The sequence below is a fragment of the Gopherus evgoodei genome, chromosome 7, assembly GCF_007399415.2.
Source record: "Gopherus evgoodei ecotype Sinaloan lineage chromosome 7, rGopEvg1_v1.p, whole genome shotgun sequence".
In the NCBI taxonomy this organism is placed as follows: domain Eukaryota; kingdom Metazoa; phylum Chordata; order Testudines; family Testudinidae; genus Gopherus; species Gopherus evgoodei.
The window spans coordinates 43,241,655-43,262,085 of record NC_044328.1 but is presented as its reverse complement, the minus strand read 5'-3'; the positions used below and the strand labels follow the sequence as shown (position 1 = coordinate 43,262,085).

The window sequence follows — 20,431 nt, the reverse complement described above, 5'->3', positions numbered from 1 at the left end:
TTAATGTCGACCAATGGCCCCCAATGCTACACCAGCCCTGGTCCTCCGCACAACTCTGCTAATGCTGCTCAATCTGTGACAGGCAGGCAGTATATGGACAGACATATTTTGGAATATGCATATATAGCTATGGCCAGGCACCTTGCCACTTAGAGGCTAATGAGAAACCAGATTAGGGTAAATGCAAATGCATACCAGCCAACACAGAGCTAATATAGTCGTTCAACATGGGACCTACCTATGGAAGAGCACTATGTCATAGATGGACGGGGACAGCCATAACTAACAAAGCAGACATAACATGGGTTATACACAAGCCCCCATCCTGTCCATCCCTGCAATGTCAGAGAGCTGCACAGCAATCATGGTTAGCACATGGCAGCCACAAACAGGCCAACACAGAACCATTCTGGACAGTGGTGGATTAGCCACTGAGCCAACGGGGCCCATACCCAGGAGCCCCAGCCAATTGGGGGACCCATAAAAATGGGCGCCCCGGTGCCTGACCTGCTTCATCTGCCTAGTGATCCTGCTGGAGAGCAGGTCGGGGCATGGGGGCTTGCCCTACTCTGCCTGCCCAGCACTCCTGCCGGGGAGTGGGAGCTTGCCCTGATCTGCCTGCCCAGAGCTTCTGCTGAGGAATGGGGTTGGAGTACAGGGACTTGCCCTGATCTGCCTGCCCGGCGCTTCTGCCAGGGAGTGGGGAAAGCCCCCACACTGTGACCCTGCTACCCAGCAGGAGTGCTGGGGAGAAGGGTGGAAACTGCAGGAGGAAGGGGTGGGGAGGGACCCCCACTTGCTTCGGCCCAGGGCCCCATAAATCCCTAATCCACCTCTGATTCTGCTTTTCCTGCACCATGGCTTGCTTACTGCTATCCAAAACCCATGTGCGCAGGAGGTCATAGGCGCCAACTTTTCCTGGTGCTATCCCCCACCCCCGCCCCCATTCAAACCCCTTCCCCAAAGTCTATGCCTCAACTCTTCCCCCTCCCTGCCCCTATTGGACCCCTTCCCCAAATCCCCACCCCACCTTTTCCCAGAGCACACCCCCCTCCCTCTCAGCCCTTGCCACCACGAAACAGCTAGTGCTGGGAGCCAGGGGGAGAAGCGGGGACGTGGCGCGCTCAGAGAAGGAGGCGAGGCGGAGGTGAGCTGGGGCGGTGCACTGCTGGTGGGTGCAGAGCACTTACCAATTTTTCCCCGTGGGTGCTTCAGCCCCAGAGTACCCACAGTGTCAGCGCCTATGCAGGAGGTATCATTTTCTCTCACCTGCGTATCAGCACCCTGAACATATTCATATGGGAGCTTGCTTATCTACTGTAAGGTGACCAGATGTACCAATTTTACAGGGACAGTCCAGATTTTTGAGTCTTTTTCTTATATAGGCTTCTATTACCCCCCAAGCCCTGTCCTGATTTTTCACACTTGCTGTCTGGTCACCCTAATCTACTGATGCTGGAGCCTTAGAGTGCGCCAACACTATACCACACTCTGACTGCTCCTTGTGCAAAACACTGCACTCTTAGCCACACATTCTCTCTCGCTCTTTGCCCAGTTTGCCATGGACATTCTTCCAGTCAGTTTCACACCCACTGCCCTATTTCTCATGGCCATTGCATCCATCAGATTGCTATTACTGGTCAGGGACATGGTGTGCAATAAGATACTCCACCCTTTACTTGATGTGTGCTGCTTTGCTATATGTGGATCCATAGGAGGCAATCGCAGGCAAGGGACACTACCTCTTTCTCAAGCATTTTGCTGCTGTCTTGTTGCCAGAAATTACTGCATCCAAAAGGATGACCAGGGAGTGGAATTTTGAGACAAAAGTGGCTGCATGCTGACTGTATGAGACAGAAAACCACAGCCTAGAGAATGAGTAAACTGAATCCGAGAGACTGAGGGAGAGAGGCACGGACATCTCCTTTAGCCTGGAAAATGACTTCTCTCTCTCTCTCTCTCTGACAGTAGGTGAAATGTTGGCACACAGCATATTTGATGAGATGCATGTCACACATTTTAATCTGATGGACTTGATCCGGATTACTTGCAACATCTGTTCCTCAGTGACTTATGTGGAGATGTTTGCTGCCAGCTCTCTCAACTTGTAAAAGATTGACAACCTCCAACAATGAGAGTCTTTCGTTGGGGGTGGCATTTTGGGGGAGGGTCTGAAGGGAAATCAGATTAAACAAAGAAAACAATGGACTGATTCAGAAAACAACTTCCCCACACCTGTGGGCTTGTTGTCCCACAGTTCACGGCAATTGTCTCCCCTCACACACAAACGGGAAAGCGTTAAAATCCTCCCTCCTGCAATTGTTATCCATCAAAACATTTGGGAGATTATGGGAGCATTAGTGGGTGAGAAACCCAGTGTCCATCCCCCACTTCCTCTCTTCCCCTCTCCAACTGCACCACAAGCAGGCATACAGACACACAGTGAGAACAGGAACATCGTCTAAGGATTAAGCACATGGCCAGGAGTCAGGAAATCTATGGCCAAATCTGCTAAATCTCCTATGTGGCCTTGTAAAAGCAATAAAGAGTCCTGTGGCACCTTATAGACTAACAGATGTTTTGGAGCATGAGCTTTCATGGGTGAACATCCACTTCGTCAGATGCATGTGGCCTTGGACACTTAACTGCCGTGCCTCAGTTTCCCCAGATGTACCATAACAATATTTCTTACAGTACCCAGTGAGGCAGTGGCTAAATTCATTCATTGTTGTAAAGCACTTGAGATTCTCACACAGAATTCCCACAGAAATGGTCGGTATTATTATATCTTATCTCACTTGTGTGTGATCACAGAGACCAGATGCACCTTGCTCTCAAAGCCCTCTGTACCAGTTAACAGGGCTACTATTTCTTTAAAGCCAGACTTCCAGTGCTGTTTCATTGGTTTTATTTTAGAAAGCACCTCAAGGCACGTGTGGAAAGTCTGGACCAGTCTGGCTCTCTGGCTTTCTAGCCCTTATTTATCTTTCCCCACTATCTAGGGTGACCAGATAGCAAGTTGTAAAAAATCGGGACAGGGGTTGGGGGTAATTGGTGCCTATATATAAGAAAAAGCCCCCAAAATTGGGACTGTCCCTATAAAATTGGGACATCTGATGACCCTATCACTGTCCTCCTTCTTGCCTCAGGGGAAACAAACACTCATTTAAGGATTAGCACTGCAAAAACAACACATTTTACATTCCCTCTCCCTGTCCAAGCAAGACTATTGTTACCAGAGGAGAGAGGAGAGAGATTCCTCCTCCTCCTAGCCAATGTATCAACTGGTTATGCTGTCTCCATTCTGTGCATGAGATGAATGAACTGTTGGGGGAGAGGAAGCAGCAAAACCCATCGGTTATACCAGGCTAGAATTAACCTTGCAGGACAGAGACCAGTCTCTGGATCTGAGAAACGAGAGACACTGTCCCTTCTTCCTCCCATGACCCCCAGGTACAGTTTAATAGTTGAGATGAGTGATTAAAAATTTGAGTAAGGGATGAAAAAACAATACTCCTGTTTAATGCTATAAGAAGGCCCTGCAACACAAATTTTGGCTTCAGATTTCCCCAAAGCCTGGGTTGCTGTTGGGCTCTTGAGTTTTGATTTGGCCCATATAAGAGCTAGAGCCCAGATCCTAAACTGTTGTTAGGCACTCAACTCATATTGAGAGATAGACACCTAAACGTCTTTGAGGACTGGAGCCTTAGGAGCCAGCTGTTAAGATCAGAGCCAGATGTGAACTTCCCCATAGTGGGATGATGTTTACATCTGAGGCTCTGGTTCTGGACCATCTCAGCACTCATGTTTTCACCTTTACAGTGCTTTACAAACAGTAACTAATTAATGAAGCATCCCCCCCATATCTCTTACCTAGCTCACAGGGATGTTGTGAGGCTTAATTAGTAAGAACGTGCTTTGAAATCCTCAGATGAAAGGTCTTATAGAATTGCACAGTGTTCTTATTAGATGATACCACTCAGAATGCTCCCTGCCCTGTGATGCCACCGTAGTCTAGTCCCTGGGGGACTGGTTGTTTCAGAATTTCCACTACCAAGATTTCCTGGTTTTAGATGGAGAGCTAAAGAGGAGGGAATAGGGAAAGGGTAGCAGCTTTTGGGAGTGCCTCAGCTGTTCTCCCTCCCTGTGCTGGGCTCCAGAACATCCTTGCCCTTCCTTTGCTATTTCTGTACTATATCACATGATGCAACTGATCTAGTTTACCTGCAGGGCTTTGAAAATGAAGTAAACACATAGAACACCCTCATGTCATGCCTCCATCATCAATATGAGAGAACAACAAAAGGACACTCTCTTGGACCTTGTGACTCAGAGCATCCTCAAGGCATGGGGGTTCTAGCAGACAACAAAGCAAGCACAGTCAGTGGCATTAAGTACGGACAGCAAGTCCCCTGAGTCTGCTACATGAAACCTTATAGAGTCATAGATTCCAAGGCCAGAAAGGATCATTGTGATCATCTAGTCTGACCCCTTGCATAGCACAGGCCAGAGAATTTCTCTCATGCTCTCTCTCTGCCTCACAATCGGGACACGTTCATTTCTTCTGTGAACAAGTGAAATTGCTGGGATTTGAACTACGTTCTTCTCCAGTCTTCAGGATTTTGTGGGGTGAAGGTACATGTGTGGACAGGAAAGAGTCCTTTCACTCCATGGACCAGGGCACTGCCAAATTGTGAGGCACCGAAGGTTGCAGAGCAAGCAGTGACATAGCCTCTCACGGGTCTGGATTGCACCCCGGATACATGCAAACATACTTCTCTGTGTGTCAGGTTTCACTATTTCAGGATCTTCAATTACTGAGCTTGGTTTTATGGAACTATTATATTTGTAATTATTCCATTAGTTTCCATTCTTTTAGATCTGGTTGCCCTCAGCTGTTCTCTCCTTGAGCTGACTATAAGTGGCAAGGGAAATCTTGCCCCTAACAGGTAGTGTTTTATAACCCACAAGCAGGCAGAGCAGTATATATTCTAACACTGATTACTTTTCTTTCTGAGGAATCACAAGTCTCTGCTGGCAAATGAGGCAGATGTCCAGGAACTCTCACTTGCAGACACAGAGAAGGAAAAAGGGGATGGAAAAGAGGATGCAAGAGAATGGAATTGCAGGTCGTTAAAGTAATTGGTATGGGGAAGTGAGCTAGTTAACATCTTGTATTGCATTGATCCAGTGGGACAAATAGAAAATTTCTGTGCTGTTAAGTCCTTAGCCATACATACCTACAATATCAGCCTGGTAAAATTCTACTCATCCACTTACCAGAACCATTTTTTTTCTTCATTAACATCAATATCATGTTGTATGGGAAAAAAGGTGGATTTTGTCCCTAGGCTGGCAAATTCTCATGACTATTTTGTAAGGCTGATTTTATACATACAGACACAGAGAGAGAAAATTCATAATGATGTGGCATGGTAAAAAGGTCTTACCAGCAGGAGTTTGGGATGGTCACATTACTCGTACGTGGCAAAGTTACAGGTGAGTTCTGCAGGTCTCCCAAGTATGTATAATTAAAACTTTCATACATATTGCACCACCATGAACAATGTATGTCACGTGCTGTAGTAAAACCTCTTACCAATGAGTTAGAGAGTTATTACACATTACTCGGACTATTTTTGTATCCCTCTGCCTATGAATCCAACTGCTTTGGTTACCAGGAGTCCAACTGTGCATCTCAGAGAGGAATTAAAATTAAAAGTAATGCCTGTAAAATGTTTCCAAAAAGTAGACTAAAAGAGAGCTTTTCCATGTATGCTATGACTTGGACAACTAATGCCTCTAGACTTCCCAGGATTTGAAGTGAATGCTGGATCCCATCTCGATATTGGGAGTCTCCCCTTCCCAACAGTATGAAGCAGCTTTTTCTAGCTGTGCAGGACTGTAAGGTATTGGTCCATAAATGAATCATGGTGCAGGAATGAATCCTGATGGTCCTTGGCCTTGATGGTCATTCTAGGGAGAAGGTGGCACATTTGGTGGGGTGGGGCAAAGGACAGGGAGCTGGTCAGGTTTTGGGATGTCAGAGAAGTTCTGGGGGAAGATGGATTAATGGGCAGAAGGCAGGAGAGGTGCTCAAAGAGTGCATGATAAAATCTATTTATTACATAGCTCTCCAGTTTATCACCTGGATATCAGCTCCACATTGGTGCTGAATATATATTTATATGTAATAATCAGAGACATGTATGCAAGATGCTGGTCTGACAATCTCCACATTATACCATGCTGCCTTAACTAAACAAGCAGGGAGTCAGCAGCAGCCTAAGTCTCTCTCCTTTTGGTTTCTCTGTCTGTGTATGTCTGTATAAGGCATGTAGTTATTTTGGATACCTGCAGTGTCAGCACCTGAGTCAGCTAAACTAATTCCTCCTTCAGTGCCCATTTCCAATGCTACTTCGATGCTCAATTGATTCCTTAAAGTCTCCATAAGGCAAGAATCTTCTATTTGTCCAGAGCAGAATTCTGTGGGGATCTCTCCACTTTATATAGTCTGCATCATAACCCCAGCTCAGGGATTGCTTTTCTAGCTCGTTACCCCTTTGTACAGCAAACTGCAGACTCTTCCTCAAGGCTGGCTTTGCAATTTGCAGGGCTCCAAGCAAGACCAGAGCTTTAAGATGCCAGGGGAAATAAGGGCCTGGAAATTGTCTCCCTCTGTGGTCCCACTACCCTGAGGTTCAGGGAGAGTGTGTAGGGAGTTGCCTCACTCTGGTCTAGTGGCCAGAGTAGTCTGTGAGCTGTGCTGGGCAGGATCATGGTGCCATCCAATAGGGAAGCCTCAGTTGATTGCTTATGGGTAAGGCCATACCTGCAAACTAAGAAATCTTACTTGGCAAAGTTAAGGGTCTGTGACTGCATCAAACTTCCAGGACATGGCTACATGGCTGTTTGCGAGCAATGTGCTTGACCCTACTCACTGAGGACAAGGAGCTGCAAAAGGCTGATGCAAGTTGGAAACAGTCGATGAAACAGAGAGACAGAGGATATAATGGGGCCTTGTCACCACCCTCCCGGGAGAGCTGCTGTTACCTTCTCCTCGTTGTTTGCAGTTTGCTGATGTAATCCCTCGTCCTCATTAACTCAGTGCTGAGTACATTAAACTCTGCTTCTAAGTGAGGAGTGGGAGCGCATGGAGGACTGACAGTGCAACAGGGTAAACAAATGTGTCTGTGTGACAAGGAAAAAAAGGAATGTGATTACCAGTGGGGGATGTGAGACTGCATCTGAAGGAAAGAGCTGCGAGGGAGAGAATCTGGGGAGGACAAACAGATCCCCGGGGATGAGATGTTAGAGAAGGAAGGACAGTTGGAAAATATTTATACCTTACATCTCAGCTACAGACTGAAATTGTGAGTAAGAAACCTAGAGGCATGGTGCATGTCTACCCATCTATGTATTTATACAAGGCTCCTATCCCCTTGGCATCTGACATCTCATGCTGGTACATACTATATAAGTGCCAATCAAATTCCCAATGCTCACGAGACCACCATAGTGACAGCTAGGTCAGAGAGTGGCGGTTCAGTGGAGAATGGACCAGGAATGCATTCCCCGGGACAGTTCTCTCTCTCTCAAGGGCACGTAGGCTTTGTAATGGGGTTCAGTAGAGAAGGAGAGGAGGAAATAAGTACTGAGAGGAAGGAAATCAGAGACAGTATGATCTGGGTGTATTAGGGAGGTAATAAGATGACTTAGTTATTTCAATTGCAACAAAGAAATGGTGCACTATACATTAAAGGCCAGATTCTGATCTCAGTTACAGTGGTGCAAATGCAGAGTAATGCTCCCGATTGCAGTACCGTTACTAGGCCTATAGACCTATAACTGAAATCATAATCTGCTCCTAAAATTGAAAAGGCCAGTCATACAATGTATTGCTCTACATAGTTGCATTGTTGCCAAGTCTCAGTGTATTTGGAGTCAAGTATCAGAGGGGTAGCCGTGTTAGTCTGTATCCACAAAAACAAGGAGGAGTCCGGTGGCACCTTAAAGACTAACAGATTTATTTGGGCATAAGCTTTCGTCGGTAAAAAACACTTCTTCGGATGCAGGAAGGACTGAAGAAGTGGTTTTTGACATCTGAAGAAGTGGGTTTTTTACCCATGAAAGCTTATGCCCAAATAAATCTGTTAGTCTTTAATGTATTGGTGTTTTCCCTGATGCACCAACTTCCGCTGTCATCTTATCACATGGGAATCCTCACTGTCACTTAACATCCCTCCCCACACACATAAACCCCCCCCCCAAGTTTCTAGCCCTGGCTGAAAGCACCCTAAAGACTCAAAAACCAGCAGGGAAATAAAGAGAACCCCTACATTTATTTTTTTTTAAATTCTCATGGATTTCTGGGGACTGACTCATGACTTTTGGCTGCCTGGATGTGGCTACACTGCATTTCTTTCTGTAGAAAGGATCAGTTTGTATGGAGCCACATTTTCTGCTGTTTTAATGTTAGCATGTATGAACGTGCACCAAGAGAGAAGAGTGTGTCTCAAGCCACTGAGCTAGGAGCCAATGACCCACTGATCCGGCAAAGGGAGAGGGGGGTTCATTTCTCTAGTTCAGCTCACAGCCAAACCTGAATTTTCTAAGGGTTTTGCACAGAGCCCTGTGCAGGGCGCTACCCTGCCCAGGGGGAGCACCAGCAAAATCTTGGATAATCTGTGTCATCCGCACTCGGTTCTGGGAGCAATGATTGGGCAGTCTCTGCTCAGGGGCTGCTAGTGTGGTCAGATCTTGCTTAGTCATGTATAGTTGCAGGAAGCTTGTTGTGCAGCCCCCTTTCCTCCTGAGCACCCATGCAAGGGCAGATCACAACCTAGCCCTAAAACACAACTAAGAAGGAACCCACTACATCAGGGGTGGGCAAACTTTTTGGCCTGAGGGCCACATCGAGGAATAGAAATTGTATGGCAGACCATGAATGCTCACAAAATTGGGGTTGGGGTACAGGAGGGGGTGAGGGCTCTGGTTGGGGGTGTGGACACTGGCGTGGGGCTAGGGATAAGGAGTTTGGGGTGTAGGAGGGTGCTCTGGGCTGGAACCGAGTTAGTCTGGAGGGGAACCAGGGCTGAGGCAGGGGTACAGGAAGGGGTGCAAGTTGCGGCTGGGGGTGCAGGCTCTTGGATGGGGCTGGAGATGAGAGGTTTGGTGTACAGGATAGCACTCCATGCTGGCATCGAGGGGTTTGGAGAGCGGGAGGGGGATCGGTTTGGGGCATGGGGAGTGACTCAAGTGGTGCAGGCTCCCAGCGGTGCTTATCTCAAGTGGCTCCCAGAAGCAGTGGCATGTCCCTTCTCCGGCTCCAATGTGTGAAGCAGCCTCCGACCCGCGGAGCGGGGCCATGCTCAGGCTTCTGGGAGCCGTGTGGTGTGGCCCCCGACCTGGCTCCCCAGCGGGAGCTCGCTGGCCAGCTTAAAACTGCTGGCGGGTCAGGATGGAGTTTGCCCACTCCTGCCCTATATCAACATACCACACTGTACCTTTGCTCTCAGACTGCCAGAGACCCAGGGAACATCGGTGGAGTGAGGTCTTATGCCTTGAAGCAGGGCATGACCCTCTTGTGTATCCCTCCAAGCCCCCAAAGGGACAGGTATTTCAAACACAACTAGGCAGACAGCTAGGCACCTCCGAGGCTGTGTGACACACCAATTGTACCAGGAAGCCAAACAGATTTAAACCTCTTTATCTGTCTAGATTGATTTGCAGGGGTGAGGGGAGCAGGAGGTAAAATTCAGTGCTTAGGAAATAGAAGATTAGTAACACTAGGCAGAGACAGTCCGAATGCAGAAGGTTTAATGCACACAGTGCTGCCAACATACCTCAGCCCTGTCCTGCAGCACTCCTTACCCTGGCAGCTCTTAGTCTGCACAGACCAAAGCATATCTGCAAGGTCGAATTGTCTGTAAAGCCTTGAGAGCTGTAGACGAACAGTGCTATACAAATACAAGACGGCTACAATTATTAGTTTTAATTGTCACCTGCAGCTTCCCTCTACTCACAGCACTCTGCCAGCACATCTCCCTCTTTGCCAACAACAGCCCTGGCTAGTCAAGTCTTAGGCCTCCAACCCAGCTCTGGCAGTGCTGGTCTACAACACTCTCCGTCATAGCACTTGGACCCCCTCAGCATTACCAATGCCCCTCCAGCCTGCCCCAAAATATAATGCAGTTTGCATTGCTACTCCTTTGATTGTGTGCCTACTAAATACAGTAAAAAGCAGCTGGCGTGTTGTAGAAGTTGATTCTAGCCATAGCATGAACAGTTCTGCATAACACACTTGGTATTGTGGTCTCACCCACTGTTACACTAAGTGTGCTTTCCAAAAATATCATTTTTCCCTCCCCCCTAAGGTTAGCTCATGCAAAACAATGGACAACATTTTTTATTCTACATAATCTTTTATTTAATAACTAATTTTAGAAAAACACTTAACCTTTTCCCAGAAGGATTTCTGTCTGAGTAACAGGCTCATTTTCCTCCACCAATTGCACTTTTCCTGGAGTTTCATAGTCCCTTTTATGTCCCTTTCTGTCAAACTTGGAATCACTTGCTAGGGTGAAATCCCTCTGCGTCTGACCTAGTCTTCTATTTTCTTTAAGCAAGGAGGCACACAGTGTGTCTCATGATTATGGGGGGTCTGGGCAGGGCGAGTGCAAGGATGTTTCACGCCCTAGGCGAAACTTCCACCTTGCACCTAACCCCCGAGCCCTGTGGCAGCTCCCCACCCTGAAGCAGCTCCCCGCAGCCCAGGGAGCAGCAGCTCCCCACCCCAGCTCACCTCTGCTCCACCTCCTCCCCGAGCATGCCGTCACCGCTCCACTCCTCCCGCCTCCCAGGCTTGCAGCACCAATCAGCTGTTTGGCGACGCAAGCCTGGGAGGAAGAGAAGCAGAGCGGGGCGGCGTGCTCAGGGGAGGAGGTGGAGCAGAGGTGAGCTGAGGCGCGGAGCGGTTCCCCTGCATGCCGCACCCCCCATTACTTATGCAGGCAGCCCTCCCCACACCTCCACGCCCCAGGTCCCTCCGCCTAAATGCCAATGATGATTGGGGCGGCCAAAGGTCCAGCTGCCATGGTCACCGCCGAAGGACCCAAAATGCCGCCTCTCAAATGCTAGTGCCCTAGGCGACTGCCTAGGTCACCTAATGGGTTGCACCGGCCCTGGCCTGGGAGATCCTGTTTCCCAAGGTGTATCACCTTGCAACTTGTTTTGCCGAAACATTTTGGTGATCCTCCTTTCTCTTCCTTTGGCTAGAGCCCATTTAAACTCCTGCATTAAACAGGTGACACCAGCCACCCAGTGGGTTCATCAGCTGGTTCCTGAAGAACCTCACTTACATGGGCCTCCTCTTGAGGATGATGTCAGTCACATCTCTCCATTTCCTCATGGTGTCTTGACACAGCCACCGCTGCACTATGAGAAAGCTCCAACCTGAGGGTCTCTCTTAAGAAACACCTCCCCTCCCAATTCCTTCAATGTCACAACCTTGCAGCTTCCTCCCCTGCCAGGTGGGGAATTATGTCACCAGCCCCTCATTGCCAAGAGACCTGGTTTCTATTCCCAGCTCTGTCACTGACTCCCTTTCAGTGACTGCAAGACATTCCACTTCTCCAGTATCACAATTATTATAATACTTGCTCTCCTTGGCAAAGTGCTTTGAGATCATGAGGTGAAAGCATTATATAAGTGCTAAGTATCAACTGTTGTAGTTGTACTACTTGATTCCAAGGGTGAAATCCTGGCCCCACTGGAGTCAATGGCAAAACTTCCATTGGATTTCAATAGGGCCAGGATTTCACACAAGATTCACGGGCAACAAGGGCCTCCAGCTAAACTGAACCTGTGAACACTTCCCTAGGATTAGGCATGGGCTGGCTGAGCCTCTCCCTTTGACCGACTGGCCAAAAACCGAGTGTGCTCTCACACATTTTTCACACATGAATTGTCTCCAACTTCTGAGACCTGTTAGCAGATCCCTTCCTCTCCCCTCCCTCCTTCCCTCCCTGCAGTAGATGACTGCTGTAATTACAGAGCATTCCTTCCAGACTCCGGTAATGAGGGGGTGCTTTAAGCCAGCAGTAATTATACAGTTTTAAAATAAGCAGATTCTTCTCCAAGCAAAATTAAAACTCTGCAGATGAACTCCCTTGCTGTGCACCTTTATTAAATGGGGTTGGACACCGAGAGAAAAGGAGAGGGATGTCTATACAAAGAAAGAGAAAAAAAGTTTGGCAACCAAATAGGGAGGGGCTGGCGCTCAGAAGTGCTAGCTGAATAGCCTCTTGTTTTATTGGGTTGAGTTCTTTCCCCCACTGGTCCCTTTCACTTTAAGAGTTCAGCGCTGAGCTAAGGTGGGGTCTAGCTAACTGTTTGCTGCAATCTCTGTCTCTCCTACTGTCACACTTTACCAGTCCATGTCCTTCCCCTGACCCAGCTTCAGCTGCCCGATGCTCTTTTGCAAAAATAGCCCCTACAGTGATTCACCCACTTCTTCTTGCCTCCCTGTCTCCTCTTCTCCATCTTCCACATTCAATGTCACAGTTGGATTGGCAGGGTTCAGGATTTCTTCCTAAGTAACTGCCTCCAGCATATGTCACTTTCGCCCTGTTAATGAGAAGAACCAATAACACTGCCCTGACCCCAACATTCTGCTCCTTTGCCTTGGGCCTGCACTTTCCTCTTTATGCTCTCCACCCGCTTCCTCCTGGCCTCCGCACAACTTTGCTGGCTGAACCTCTGCCAGGCACCTCAGGGCACAGTAAGTACAATGCTCTACACTTTGGGAGGAATTCTGCTTCCTCCTGTACTTTCTCCCAAGGTGCTGCACATCTGGAGGTAGAGGATAGAAGTAAGGTTAATAAAGGCATTTGATGGGGGAAATTATTTTTCTACAGGAAATTGTCATAGAGTTTAAGACCAGAAAAGACCACACACAGGATCATCTTGTCTGACCTATGTGTCTCAGGCCACCAGTACCACCCAGCAAGTGCACAGTAAACCTACCAAAGTATTACAACCCACAGGAGAGCGACTTCTTGTGTGTTAGTAAGTATTTCTATAGCACAGTAAATGCACATGATGTTCATCTCCTTGATGCTTCAAAAAAATTAATAAGACAGCCTCTGCCCTGAGCAGCTTAAAATCTAACACTGTCAAGATAAAGCACAAAACAAAAACCACTGCACTGCTAGTGCTCTATCTGCAATGGTCAGGCCACACGAAGTCTCCTGCTTCTTTGACTGGCTGAATCAGAGCTTTGTTATTGCTTCTGGAAGAAGAGTTACAGCAGCGATCATTCACCTTTGGATTCCTGGATGCAAATCCTGCCTCAGGACACACATAAAATTGTTTGGTGGTCTTCCAGAAGAGTTAACAAACATCAGCTTCTTAATGAAGAAGGATGGTTTTGTGGTTAAAGCCATGGGAAAGGGACTCAGGAGATCCGGGTTCAATTAATGGCTCCGGTATGGACCTCCTGTGTGATTTTGGGCGTTGTTCCATCTGTGAAAGAGGATTCACTCTTCCTCTTCCCCACCTTTCTCCTGTCATCTATAGAGCGTAAACACTTTGGGAAGGGACTGCCTCTTGCTATGTTTCTACAGCACAATCAGAGCCCGCTTTCAGCTGCGACGTAGGCGCCACTGTTATAAGAATTTCTTCACACAGCGCACAGTCAATTTGTGGAACTCCTTGCCTGAGGAGGTTGTGAAGGCTAGGACTATAACAGCATTTAAAAGAGAACTGGATACATTCATGGAGGTTAAGTCCATAAATGGCTATTAGCCAGGATGGGTAAGGAATGGTGTCCCTAGCCTCTGTTTGTCAGAGGATGGAGATGGATGGCAGGAGAGAGATCACTTGATCATTGCCTGTTAGCTTCACTCCCTCTGGGGCACCTGGCATTGGCCACTGTCGGTAGACAGGATACTGGGCTAGATGGACCTTTGGTCTGACCCGGCACAGCCGTTCTTATGTTCTTAAGAATATCATAAACCATTGCAAAATTTGACATCAGTGCCATTTTGTGTGGAAGAAACCTGGACCAAGAACAGCCCAGCGTGACAGGCAACGGTAAAGTGCACAAGCAAAGGTAGGAGTGGGTCCCAGGACTGGACAAACTGAAGATGCTGTGGGGTGGCGAGGCGGGGAGTTGTGTGCATGGGAAGCTGGCCAGGAATATGCCAGCACTAGCCAATGTTGTTATTCTCTCACTTTTATGAGTCCTATGTTCACTCTAAAATATAAAACTAAAATAAAATAGGTGAACAGTGTCTGCTGAAACTGACCTTGCGTTGCTCTCCTAGGCAGGAAGAATGAGGACAAACAGCCTGAAAGTCTCTGTGTTAATGAATGGTGTATATTGATTAGGTATCATCCACCATGCCCTTCCCTCTCACCTTCCCCCTCCCACCTCCAGTCATTAGCTATTAGCCACTCTAGCAAGGGATCTAACTACTCATCCTGACACCAATGGGGATGCGCCACCCCCACCTACCTGGCAATTTCCATTCGGGCTCCAGTCTGGTCACACCATCCTCTTTAAACAACACTCCATGTCTTCGGGGAGCACTACAGAAGTGGGGCAGTCCAGATTCATTTTATTTTTATATTTTAAAGGTTTGAGCTGGGACCATCCATCATGCTGGAGCTGTGGTTCAATATACACCACTGACAGACTTACAACATGGTACACTTTGGCTCATTAACCTCTGGCGAGGTCCATAAACTTTCAGCTGCAGCAGGAATCACAAGTTGGCTACCATGAGAAGGGAGCTCACCATTCACCATGTGCACTATATATGCCATGCACTGATCACATGGGTCAGGTATAGCAAGGAGCCTTGGCCGAACAGTTCAGAGAAATCTGCTCCAGAACAAAAAGTTTAGCACACATGCACACGCACACACGCGCGCACACACGCACACACACACGCGACCAAACCCAGCGAGGTGCTGAGCTCCTGCAATTCTCCTGGAAATCAACTGGAGTTGCAGGTGCCCAGGTCCTCTCAAGGCTTAGCCCAATGGGGATGCTCTAGGGCGTTTTCAGCTGCTCAAGGATTCCGCTGGCACACATTACAACAGATATGGGACTTGCTAATAGACTTGTCCTAGAAATTCCCTTACTCTCATTGCAAAAAAATGGCATTCAAGCTCCTCAGCATATTCTGGGGCCCTCTTCTAACATGACACTCTGGGTTCTGAGCGGACATGAGCTTTAGCTTCCCAAAAGCATCCATGGCCAGTTCCTTAGGAGGGATCGTGACAAGAATTTGAACAGCATCTCAGGACTCAGACATTTTGAGGGTTCTGATGTATCTAACACTAACTCCTCCTAAGATGAACGGAACCACCTGGAATTTACTTCTGCTTCGAAATCTCTGTGATTGGCTTTATGGCCTTTCAGCACGGCCCAAGTGAGAAGTCAGGTTACCTAAAAAAACACTGCCTTTTGGGGTAACCCTTTACCAACACTGGGTCTGCAGCTTCTTGTTCTGGGGCTTCCAAACCACAATGAAGGACAATATCAAGAATATGACTAAAATGATTAATCCATATGTTCTCCAAATGGGACATAGGGGGAGGGGGAGAAAGATTCTCAGTGACAACCTTCCAGTTCCATCTTCTGCATATAATCCAAAAGCTTCCAATACACAAGTCAAAACCTCAACCATGAAAAAGGGAACAACTCTCAACAGCCACAAATACAAGTTGTCTCCCAAAAGGATAGAAATCAGGAAAACCAACCCTCAATGAGGACAAAAACGAGATATTGCCAGAGCCTTGCCCCATTCAGAGTCAGAAGACCACCTGTCTCTTATGTATTAGGTCTTAGTATTTATAGAGCTACTAGTACTATTCTTTGGTTTATCTTTATGATTATGATAATCAAAGGGGAAACCGACAGAGAAGTGTAAACAAATGAGATTTGTCATGGTATGAACCTACTCATTTTTCAATACATAAATTTATAACGCATTTCAAGCAGATAGGTGCAAATTGTTCCCTATTTCTGGTTTTAACAGGGCACATCCATGAGGCTTGTGAATCTCCATAAATACCAAGGGAAGAGAGACTAAAAATAATATGTAGCAAATCCATATTATACTCTGCTACTGTGTTAGAGTATTTTGCCCTATTTTACACATTTCCTTTAGGGAGGCAGTTATGTTTGAAAACTATCTCAAAATTTCATTGAGCGCTGGTTCTTATTATGGACAAAGAAACTTCTCTTTGTGCTGTTTTAATTCCATTATCATTTTACTCGTGTATATTTTGTTCTGTTTATTGAACCCCAACATTATTTTAATGGATATAATAATTATATGGGCTTTACGCCATATACAAAAATCCAGCAGAGACTAATGCAGTAATATTCTGTTTTCTTCACATGCATCACTAGTATTGTGAAATGAATGACAGTTTTAAAACAAAAAAGAGAAGAAGAAAGTTAATGTCAGAAAGTCCAAAGTATTATTATTAATTATCATCTAACATACAGAAAATTAAGCACAATATGAAATCTCATTGAAATAAGTGATTCAGACAAAAGGAATAGGTTTCTTTTTAAAAGAGCAACACCTTTTAAAATACTACGTGGGAAATAAAGGAACCATTTTGCACACACAAAGTGGCCTCACATTAATGGAAATCACACACATATTTAAAAATTTTAATCCCCAAACATTCTTTCCTGGGTGCTGGCTGGCACATGCTCCCGGTTTAGCCGATCGCCATATTTGGGGTCGGGAAGGAATTTTCCTCCAGGGCAGATTGGCAGAGGCCCTGGAGGTTTTTTGCCTTCCTCTGCAGCAGGGGGCACAGGTCACTTGATAGAAGATTCTCTGCAGCTTGAGGTCTTCAAACCACAATTTGAGGACTTCAATAACTCAGACATAGGTTAAGGGTTTGTTACAGGAGTGGGTGGGTGAGATTCTGTGGCCTGCATTGTGCAGGAGGTCAGACTAGATGATCATAATGGTCCCTTCTGACCTTAAAGTCTATTGAGTCTATGAGTTGAGTTTATAATTTAAAGCAATTATTTTGCAATGCATTGTCTTAACATGGAAATCAGGCAGCAATCATGTTTTGTTTAAGGCATGTAAGGTGACTTAAAAAGCTGTAATCAATGCTTTTAAACCACCTGAGATAAAAATGGTCCATGTGTAAAGGAGATGGACACCATATTGTAGATCTCGCTACAAGTTGAGGCAGATCTCAACTGAAAAACTAGGGAGACCAAAGTTAGCAACACTTCTCAATGCAGCTTCCTGCCTTACCCACAGCTTCAAGACTTGGCAGGGTTCTGCATCCCGCTGAAAGTGGCTCAGGATCCAAATGGTGAGGGATCAGATTGCAAAAGATGGGCTTTACCCTATCCAATATCAAATAAAGCCAATGACACAGAGAAACGAGGGGCAACCTGGAACTCATAATTCAAAGCTCTCCAAGCTCTAGAATCCCACTGGGTTCCCACTGGTTCAACTGCTACCTCTATAAACGATTTACCACTAGCCCGCTCCCTTTTAAATGCCCTTTCCACCCCACTTGTGCAGCCAACCAGTGCTGTGCTAGAGAAGTTTTACATTTCCTTTCTTTTCATTTGTAGCACACAAACATATAGATTGTACTGTTAACACACACTGATATACAGTGGCTGACCAAGCCTAAAGATCTACCTTGTCACTACCCTACAAAGTGATCTAAGGGTATGGCTACACTTGAAATTTCAAAGCACTGCCGTGGCAGCGCTGCGGGAGTGCTGCCACGGCAGTGCTTTGAAGTGTGAGTGTGGTCGGGGCGCCAGCGCTGGGAGAGAGCTCTCCCAGCGCTGCACGTAAACCACATCCCTTACGGGTGCAGCTTGCAGTGCTGGGAGCCGTGCTCCCAGCGCTGCGGCACTGATTACACTGAGGCTTCACAGCACTGTATCTTGCAGCGCTTGGGGGGGTGTTTTTTCACACCCGTGAGCGCAAAAGTTGCAGCGCTGTAAAGTGCCAGTGCAGCCAAGCCCTAAGCAAGCAAACCCTTCCCCTACTCCCTATGCAGAGCCCTATTGACTACAAGTGTGATTTGGTGCAGGTGTAAGGCTCTGCCTAAACAGATCCCTTTTTCAGTAATGGGGCTCAAATCTCTACCTCTCTTCCTCACTCTGCTCATTTGCATGACATTTAGCATGTACCAATAGCCAGAGAGGACGCTGCTGCTGGACAGTACAATACACAGACACTGAGTAATTGCTCTCTTTACCACACAAGCTTTGCAGTTCTGTCACCCCCTCTGATACAAGACTACTTGCTCTACCTCAGCTTCCAATCACAGGAATCAGCCCCATTCAAATCACTTTTTTTTTTACAAAACTCTTGCAGAGCTTGTCTGTTAGCTCCCCAGGGACAGCATTACGCTAAGGAGGAGGAGGAGGATCATTCATATTTAGAAAGTGAGGATCAGGCACAATCTGCATTTGAGTGTTCAGAAATCAATACCTCTCTGAAACAATTTTGAGAGAGACAGGAGGCAGAAAAACTGTGTGCTCCATACCATATACAGCATGGATAACTTTAAAAGTGCGCATTTTCTCTAGCCCAAAGGTGGGAACAATAAAGAAAGGCAATCTTTGCTCTTTGCCATCTGATCAACATCTTACTTACCTCCTTCCCAGGGTGACCAGACAGCAAATGTGAAAAAATTGGGACAGGAAATAGGCGGTAAAAGGAGCCTATATAAGAAAAAGACCCCAAAATTGGGACTGTCCCTATAAAATCAGGACATCTACCTACCTACCTACCCCCTGCTGAACAAATAAGGTGCGAGTACTAACTTTGGGGTGAGTGATTTTGTATGGCTTTTTGCATGTTTCTTTCTCTTTCAGTTTATTTCAGTTATTTTCAGTTACTGGGTCAGCTGATCATCTTTGATCAGCCCTGTGATCAGCCTAGCCCGTGTGATTAATGAAGGGGTAAGGCTGACCTCGGAGGGAAGGCCTTAAAAGCTAAAAGCTAACAGACCAAGAGTTTGTAAGAGGCAGTTGTAATATAATCACTATGGTTAGGAAGGGCTGCGTCACCTGTGTGGCAACCCTGCTCCTGTCCCCTCCACTTGCGCCTGTATCCAGACAGACAATCTAACCATGTATGCCTCTACCCAGATCCTAGTGTGGATTTGCAGAGACTGTGGCCTGCCTTTCCCGCTGGGGGGACCATCCAGTGTGAAAGGTGCATGCTGGTGGAATCTCTCAGGAACCAGGTGGGAGAGCTACAGGAGGCAGTGGCTAGGCTGAGGAGCATCCGTGCCCACAAGTATTCATATGGAGTCATTCAAGGCTAAGGAAGCTATCCAGTTACAGAGGATTGCTATTACAACACTGGGGGAGGAGGATATGGCTCTGTCACAGGGAGGACACTGGCAGCTGGTCACTTCTGGCAGCAGGCAGTACTCCACCCTAACTCCCAACCCACCACCATGGAGATGGAAAACCAAAATGCTGCCCTGGCAATGAGTGATAAGAAATCACCCCAAAAGGTGGAGGAGGAGAAGCCATGTACCCCCAAGGCTGGGAGGATCACAGCCATGACTCCAAGGAGGAAACGTAGTTGGTGACTCTCTTCTGAGGGGGACAGAAGCACCCATCTGTCGCTCTGACATGGCATCCTGGGAGGTACTCACCTGCCAGGGGCCTGTATCCAAGACATTATGCAGGGATTGTTGAGGATCATCCGGCCCTCTGACTACTACCCCATGCTACTCATCCACGTGGGCACTAAAGATACTGCAAGGTATGACCCTCTGCAGATCAGAAGTGACGACAGGGTTCTGGGAGTATAGGTGAAGGAGTTGGGGATGCAGATGGTGTTCTCTTCCATCCTTCTGGTCAAGGGTAGGGGCCCAGGCAAAGACAGATCCATCTTGGAGGTGAATGCCTAGCTGTAAAGATGGTGTCACCGGGAGGACTTTGGCTTCCTTGGACTACGGGATGCTGTTCCAGGAGGAAGGACTGCTAAACAGAGATGGGCCCCACCTATCGAGGAAGGGGAAGAGCTTATTTGGATACAGACTGGCTAACCTAGTGAGTGGGGCTTTAAAACTAAATTTGAAGGGGGCAAGAGACAAAATCCCACAGGTAAGTCAAGATCATGGAGACCTGGGAGAAGGTTCAGAATTTGCAGGGAGCATGGGCTGTTACAGCAGGGATAAAGGAGTGACAAGACAGAACTGGGGGTTGGAAATCAAATCAGTATCTTAGGGCTTGTCTACATCAGAAAGTTGCAGCGCTGGTGAGGGAGTTACAGCGCTGCAACTTAGGAGGTGTACACATCTGCAGGGCACCACCAGCGCTGCAACTCCCTGTTTGCAGCGCTGGCCGTACTCCCGTTTTATCTCGGGTGTAGAGGATCCAGCGCTGGTGATC

General features: G+C 47.1%; 1 protein-coding gene and 1 long non-coding RNA gene across 4 annotated transcripts in view; one reads left to right on the top strand and one right to left on the bottom strand.

Moving 5' to 3' along the window:
• The window catches only part of UNC5B (unc-5 netrin receptor B), a 150,770-nt gene that overhangs the window by 62,257 nt on the left and 68,082 nt on the right, over positions 1 to 20,431 (bottom strand). The gene's annotated exons all lie outside the window — the stretch shown is intronic.
• Positions 1,568 to 20,086, top strand: LOC115655153. The gene is made up of 3 exons (XR_004001340.1): positions 1,568 to 1,580; positions 5,985 to 5,987; positions 19,913 to 20,086. It is a non-coding gene; the product is annotated as an uncharacterized LOC115655153 (long non-coding RNA).